Source organism: Hordeum vulgare, chromosome 6H (assembly GCF_904849725.1).
Source record: "Hordeum vulgare subsp. vulgare chromosome 6H, MorexV3_pseudomolecules_assembly, whole genome shotgun sequence".
Taxonomy (NCBI): Eukaryota; Viridiplantae; Streptophyta; class Magnoliopsida; order Poales; family Poaceae; genus Hordeum; species Hordeum vulgare.
This window is the reverse complement of record NC_058523.1, coordinates 178,689,848-178,697,630: the sequence shown is the minus strand read 5'-3', so window position 1 is coordinate 178,697,630 and position 7,783 is coordinate 178,689,848.

Here is a 7,783-nt window from a genome sequence, read left to right as displayed (position 1 = left end):
TGTCGTTTCATGAAGTATCCCTTCTAGCCCTTGCCCTACTTGAAACTAGTGGTTTTACTAACCATCAACAATTGATGCTCCTTCTTGATTTCTACTTTCGTAGTGTCAAACATTGCGAATCGCTTCAAGGATCATCATATCCTTGATATGTTTATAGTTCATCACGAAGCTCTAGCACCTTAGTAGGAGTGACTTTGGAGAACCATCACTACCTCATCTGGAAGATTAACTCCCACTTGATTCAAGCGATTGTTGTGCTCAGACAATCTGAGAACATGCTCAACGATTGAGCTTTTCTCCTTTACTTTGTATACAAAGAATCTTGTCGGAGGTCTCACACCTCTCAACAAGGTCACGAGCATGAAATCTCAATTTCATCTCCTAGAACATCTCTTATGTTCCCCGACGTTTCAAAACGTCTTCGACACCTTGCTTCTAAGCCATCAAGTATTACGCACTGAACTATCACGTAGTCATAAAAAACGTGTATGTCAGATGTTCGCAACATCCACAAACGACGCTTGAGGTGCAGCACACCGAGTGGTGCATTAAGGACATAAGCCTTCTGCGCAACAATGAGGACAATCCTCAGTTTTACGGACTCAGTCCATGAAGTTGCTACTATCAACTTTCAACTAAATTTTCTCTAGGACCATATAAAAACAGTAGAGCTATAGCGCAAGCTACATTGTAATTCGCAAATACCATTAGACTATGTTCATGACAATTAGTTCAATTAATCATATTACTTAAGAACTCCCACTCAAAAAGTACATCTCTCTAGTCATTTGAGTGGTACATGATCCAAATCCACTATCTCAAGTCCGATCATCACGTGAGTCGAGAATAGTTTCACTGGTAAGAATCTCTATGCTAATCATATCAACTATACGATTCATGCTCGACCTTTCGGTCTCATGTGTTACGAGCCCATGTCTGCACATGCTAGGCTCGTAAAGCTTAACCCGAGTGTTCTGCGTGTGCAACTGTTTTGCACCCATTGTATGTGAACGTTGAGTCTATCACACCCGATCATCACGTGGTGTCTCGAAACGACGAACTGTCGCAACGGTGCACAGTCGGGGAGAACACAATTTCGTCTTGAAATTTTAGTGAGAGATCACCTTATAATGCTACCGTCGTTCTAAGCAAGATAAGGTGCATAAAGTATTAACATCACATGCAATTCATAAGTGACATGATATGGCCATCATCAAGTGCTCCTTGATCTCCATCACCAAAGCACCCGTATGATCTTCTTGTCACCGGCGCCACACCATGATCCCCATCATCATGATCTCCATCATCGTGCCACCATCGAGGTTGTTGTGTATGCTATGCTATTACTACTAAAGCTACTTCCTAGCAATATAGTAAACGCATCTGCAAACACAAAAGTTAGTTTAAAGACAACCCTATGGCTCGTGCCGGTTGCCGTACCATCGACGTGCAATTCGATATTAACTATTACAACATGATCATCTCATACATCCAATATATCACATCACGTCGTTGGCCATATCACATCACAAGCATACCCTGCAAAAACAAGTTAGACGTCCTCTAATTGTTGTTGCATGTTTTACGTGGTTGCCATGGGTATCTAGTAGGATCTCGTCTTACTTACGCAAACACCACAACGGAGATGTATGAATTGCTATTTAACCTCTCTCCAGGGACCTCCTCGGTCAAATCCGATTCAACTAAAGTTGGAGAAACTGACACTCGCTAGTCATCTTTGAGGAACGGGGTTGCTCGTAGCGATGGAACCAGTCTCTCGTAAGCGTACGAGTAATGTCGGTCCGAGCCGCTTCGATCCAACAATACTGCGGAATCAAGAGAAGACTAAGGAGGGCAGAAAACCGCACATCACCGCCCACAAAAAACTTATGTGTTCTACTCGACATGACATCTACGCGTGAACCTAGCTCTGATACCACTGTTGGGGAACGTCGCATGGGAAACAAAAAATTTCCTACGTGCACGAAGACCTATCATGGTGATGTCCATCAACGAGAGGGGATTTCCAATCTACGTACCCTTGTAGATCGCACAATAGGAAGCGTTAAGAAACACGGTTGATGTAGTGGAACGTCCTCACGTCCCTCGATCCGCCCCACGAACCGTCCCACGAACCGTCCCGCGATCCGTCCCACGATCCGCTCCGATCTAGTGCCGAACGGACGACACCTCCGCGTTCAACACACGTACAACTCGACGATGATCTCGGCCTTCTTGATCCAGAAAGATATACGGTGAGGTAGATGAGTTCTCCGGCAGCGTGACGGTGCTCCGGAGGTTGGTGGTGATCTATCTCAGCAGGGCTCCGCACGAGCTCCGCAGAAATACGATCTAGAGGAAAAACCGTGGAGGTATGTGGTCGGGATGCCGTGGCAAAGTTGTGTCTCAAAAACCCTCAGTACCTCTAGTATATATAGGAGGGAGGGAGGAGAGGAGGCATCCTCAAACCCTCAAGGTTTGTCCGAAATTGGAGGTGGAGTAGTCCTACTCCAATCCTACTTGGAGTAGGATTCCACCTTCCCACTTGGAAACTCTTTCCACCTTGTGTTTTTCCTTCTCAAACCTTATGGGCCTTAGTGGGAACTTATTCCAGCCCACTAGGGGCTGGTTTATCTCTTCCCATAGCCCACGAGGCCCCTTGGGGCGTGACACCCCTCCCGATGGTCCCCGGCACCCCTCCCGACACTCCCGGTACACTATCGATGAGCCCAAAACTTTTTCGGTGACCAAAACAGGACTTCCTATATATCAATCTTTACCTCCGGACCATTCCGGAGCTCCTCGTGACGTCCTGGATCTCATCTGGGACTCCGAACAACATTCAGTAACCAACCATATAACTCAAATACGCATAAAACATCGTCGAACCTTAAGTGTGCAGACCCTGCGGGTTCGAGAACTATGTAGACATGACCCGAGAGACTCCTCGGTCAATATCCAATAGCGGTACCTCGATGCCCATATTGGATCCTACATATTCTCCGAAGATCCTATCGGTTGAACCTCAGTGTCAAGGATTCATATAATCCCGTATGTCATTCCCTTTGTCCTTCGGTATGTTACTTGCCCAAGATTCGATCGTCGGTATCCGCATACCTATTTCAATCTCGTTTACTGGCAAGTCTCTTTACTCGTTCCATAATACAAGATCCCGTGACATACACTAAGTCACATTGCTTGCAAGGCTTGTGTGTGATGTTGTATTACCGAGTGGGCCCCGAGATACCTCTCCGTCACACGGAGTGACAAATCCCAGTCTTGATCCATACTAACTCAACGGACACCTTCGGAGATACCTGCAGAGCATCTTTATAGTCACCCAGTTACATTGCGACGTTTGATGCACACAAGTTATTCCTCCGGTGCCAGTGAGTTATATGATCTCATGGTCATAGGAACAAATACTTGACATGCAGAAAAACAGTAGCAACAAAATGACACGATCAACATGCTACGTTCATTAGTTTGGGTCTAGTCCATCACATGATTCTCCTAATGATGTGATCCCGTTATCAAGTGACAACACTTGCCTATGGTCAGGAAACCTTGACCATCTTTGATCAACGAGCTAGTCAACTAGAGGCTTACTAGGGACAGTGTTTTGTCTATGTATCCACACATGTATTGTGTTTCCAATCAATGCAATTATAGCATGGATAATAAACGATTATCATGAACAAAGAAATATAATAATAACTAATTTATTATTGTCTCTAGGGCATATTTCCAACAAGATGGGGGTTGGATCTCACCTCGGGAGCCTCTTGGGCCAGAGGGGCGCTGTGGAAGACACGCCGAGGCCTGGGCCTGGTGCGGGAGGAGCTCTGGAGGCCGAGGGGTCGAAGTTGGGCCGGCTCCTGGCCATCTGGGCCGCGGGAGGAGGAAGCGCACTCGAGCTGGGCCGGCTGCGGGGCCCAGCCGAGTGGGTTGGTGGCGTTGGCCACGGCATCGTGCTCCTCGCGACCGGTCCTCTCGGGACGAGCCAGGGGCGGTGGCTGTTGGCTGACCCAAGCGACGACGGCCGAAGAGCTTCGGGCGGCGGAGGCGGCAGATCTGGCCTGCCCGACCTGATCCCGGCGCCTGCTCTGGAGATCCGGCGCTCGAGGCAATGGGTGCTCATGCGAGGGACCTTGAACTAGAGAGGGGGAGGTGAGAGGAGGGAGACAGGAGAAGAGCAGAGCGGGAATAGGTGAGGGGCGACCTGGTCAGCGGCGGGAGGCGGTCCGGCGAGAGGAGGGGCGCCGGCGAGCGGCGGCCGGAGGCGGGGCCGACGGGGGAGCTCGGCTTCTCCGCTTGGCACGGGGCTACGGGCGCTGCTACTGCGGGAGAGGGAGCCTCGGGAGCAGGGAGCTCGGGCCACAGCGGCGGCCGGCCAGATGGGCCGAAGAGGTCCCAATCCGGGCTGGGGCGGGCCGGCGGATGCGCAGTGGAGGGAGGGAGGAGAGAGAGAGTGGAAGAGGCTAGGGTTTCGGGCACGGATCCCGAGGTAGAGGGTGGTAGGCTGTCCCAAAATAATAGGAGGGGTCTATTTATGGACAAATGGGGGGTTAGGTTAACCGGAATTCCGTTCCGGATCCAACCGCGCAGTCGGAATCGGATAATTCCGAACGCGGGAACGGGTAAGTGGCCGTGAAGAGTGGTTTACCAGAGACGAGAGGGAAAATGGGCGGCACGGCAACGAGTTTTAAAACACCCACAAACGTCCGATGAATAACCGATGACGGTGCCGCTACGGTCGACCGTTCGGGTACCAGACGGACTCCGATCGCGACGAAATTCGACAGGCGGCCTAGCTATAACTAATTACAACCGCATGCCAAGTTTCATCCCGATCAGAGAAAGTTTTACGCACACTTTTTAAAACAAGATTTAAACGATGCCACGGGCGCGTGCGAGTGCGGTCGGACTCTGAACAAACAACGACGATAACCGGCCACTAACAACGGATGCAAGTTTTGAAAACTGGCGGCAATGGAATGTCGATGCAATGCTGATGATGCGCATGATGCTATGATGATGCGACAAAACAAAATAGACACACGACGAAAACGGAATAGAAGGGAATCATCTGGAACGTCGGCATTGGGCTGTCACCCGTACTACCGCTAGGAGACCTTTTTGCAAGGTGAAATAAACCAGAGATGGGAACAGCTCCAAAGTTGCAGGGAAAGGAGATGGAGATAAAGAGTGTGCGTGCAAAATTGATTCCACCCAAGCCTTTCCACTATGGATCCCCTCTTAATAGTACGGCGTACCTACGACTCACGAACAAGGAGAATCGTAGAGGACACCGTGCTTCTGTTCCACGGAGGGTGCCGAATCGTCTTGTGCCGTTGAAATATATTATCTAAAAGCTTAATGCACAAGATTAGTCCTTTAAGGTAATATAATCAATCACCAAAATTACTTAGGCACAAATATGCCCTAAGAATCTCCCCCTTTTTGGTGGATTGATGACAATACCGGATTTGCGCAGAAGAAAGCATGTGAACATAAAGATAAATAATAGAGATAATTGAAGAGCATATGACTCATAACATATGATAGAAAATAAGTCTCACAATAAAACCAAGTCTCACATCACACGTAGCAAAGATAGCAAAACCGATTGATGGGGTGATAGTCCTAGGGTAGGGTCATATGCCTGCCCTGTAGGTCCTACCCTAGGACTACCCCTCATAAGAGACAAGGCCCTTAGTCAGTTCTGACTGAACTAAGGAGTTCCCATCATCCAGTCGGTAACAGATCCTCGACCATCCAGTCGGAGACGAGCATTCGGAGTATATCAAACTAACCGACTGGATTCCACTCTGTGCATCGTAACCCCCCTCGAGGGAAACGGTCATACGTTTCCATGTGCCTTTATTAGCATTTAAGACGTACGTTACCTGTAACGTAGGCATTTATTCGCCACTACTCCACCCCTGTGCACCGAACCGTTGTGGAGGGCAGCGCACTCTATATAAGCCACCCTCCCTGACTGGTGCAGGGGTTAGCAAATCACTGTATTCCATATTCCACTCGACAACAAGCTCCCAGAGCACTGAGACGTAGGGCTATTACCTCCACCGCAGAGGGGCCTGAACTCATACAACCTCGCCGTAGCTAAGGCTCTGGCCATCCTTTCGTACCCTACACATCTACTGTCAGACTTATACCCACGACAGTTGGCGCCCACCGTGGGGCAGGCGTCTAAGCGACTTCCGGCGAGTTTGCGACTACATCGTTTCGTCATGTCGTCCGGTGGAGATTCGAGCATGGGTCACGAGATCCTCTTCGGCACTCTCTCCTTCATCATCGATGATTCGGCATGGCTTTGGGACGCTCCTCTCGACGTCGAGGCGCTCCCCCGCCGCGGGGCTACGCATTTCCGTGCCGGCACCCGCGACATTCTTCTTCTCCAGCAGTCGGCTCCGGTGTCGACCTACACCGCCGTCACGCGCCGCAACAAGCGGTCCCGCCGTCCGCGGCTCCAGCGTTGGGTGCAACACGCCCAGGCGCGCCAGAACGCGTCTTCACAAGTGGCGGTCCTAGAGTCGGTTGTGGTTGCCCCGCCGTCCCAGCGCTCGGACTCGGTTCCGACTGAGTTTCCTTCCGAGTACGTGGGTCGCGGGCCTGCAGCAGAAGTACACATGGCCAACTCCCATGAAAGTCCCCATCAAGCTGGCCGGAATGAGCACGAGATCGGCGAAACATCCGGCGCTCGTCGTCCACCTCGCCGTTCTGCCAGTCGGCACACTCGGCGGAGCAACGTGGAGTTGTTCTGCACACCCATCCTCAACTTGGCTGTGGCTGCCAAGATAGCCGATTCCCTTCAGCCGACTGATTCAGAGGCTGGCACGGGGATCGAGCAAATCCGCACCCTGTTGCACACGGCGCAGCAGCAAAATTCGGCGGTCTCCCAGTCGCACAACATGATCCACAATAGTTCTGTTCATGCGAATACGCATCGGTCAGTTCACAGCCCTGGTTCTCATCAGCGACATAGGGGAGGCAGCCATTCCATAAATCCCGAAGATCGTCGCCGTTCACGCACCCCTCCGCGGGGTGGGCCCTACGGGCCCCGACATCATGATGATCGGCGTTCAGTCGGTGACACTTACGACCCAAGGCCCGGGGCGAGAGGGCATATCGCCCAGCGGAGGGTCGACAGGGGCCGAGCCCACCGCGATGGTTACGATCTTGACCGTCCGAGTGGAAGCAGGACCATCGTTTCTGGTCCCGAGTGTTTCAGTCGAGCCATCTGTTCGGCTGACATCCCTCCCAACTTCCGATTGGCGACGGGAATCAACAAGTTTACAGGAGAGTCCAAGCCAGAAACGTGGCTGGATGATTACCGAGTGGCAGTCCAGATCGGAGGAGGGGACGACCACGTCACCACGAAGCACCTCCCTCTGATGCTCGACGGCTCGACGCGAGCGTGGCTGAATCAATTGTCCCCCTCAAGCATCTACAGCTGGGCAGATCTGGCCCGAGTGTTCGTCAGGACCTTCGAAGGGACGTGCAAGCGCCCTGCTGGTCTCGTGGAGCTCGAGCATTATGTCCAGAAGCAGAATGAACCCCTGCGTGATTTCATTCAGCGTTGGACAACCCTCTACCACACAGTGGAGAACGTCACAGAGCATCAAGCAGTCTGCGCCTTCAAGGCAGGCGTGCGGTACAGGGATCCGTACCTGAAGTTCGGCCGAACGGGCGACATCTCCATGAGCAAGATGATGGAGATAGCGGCACGCTATGCAAATGGCGAAGAAGAGGACCGCAT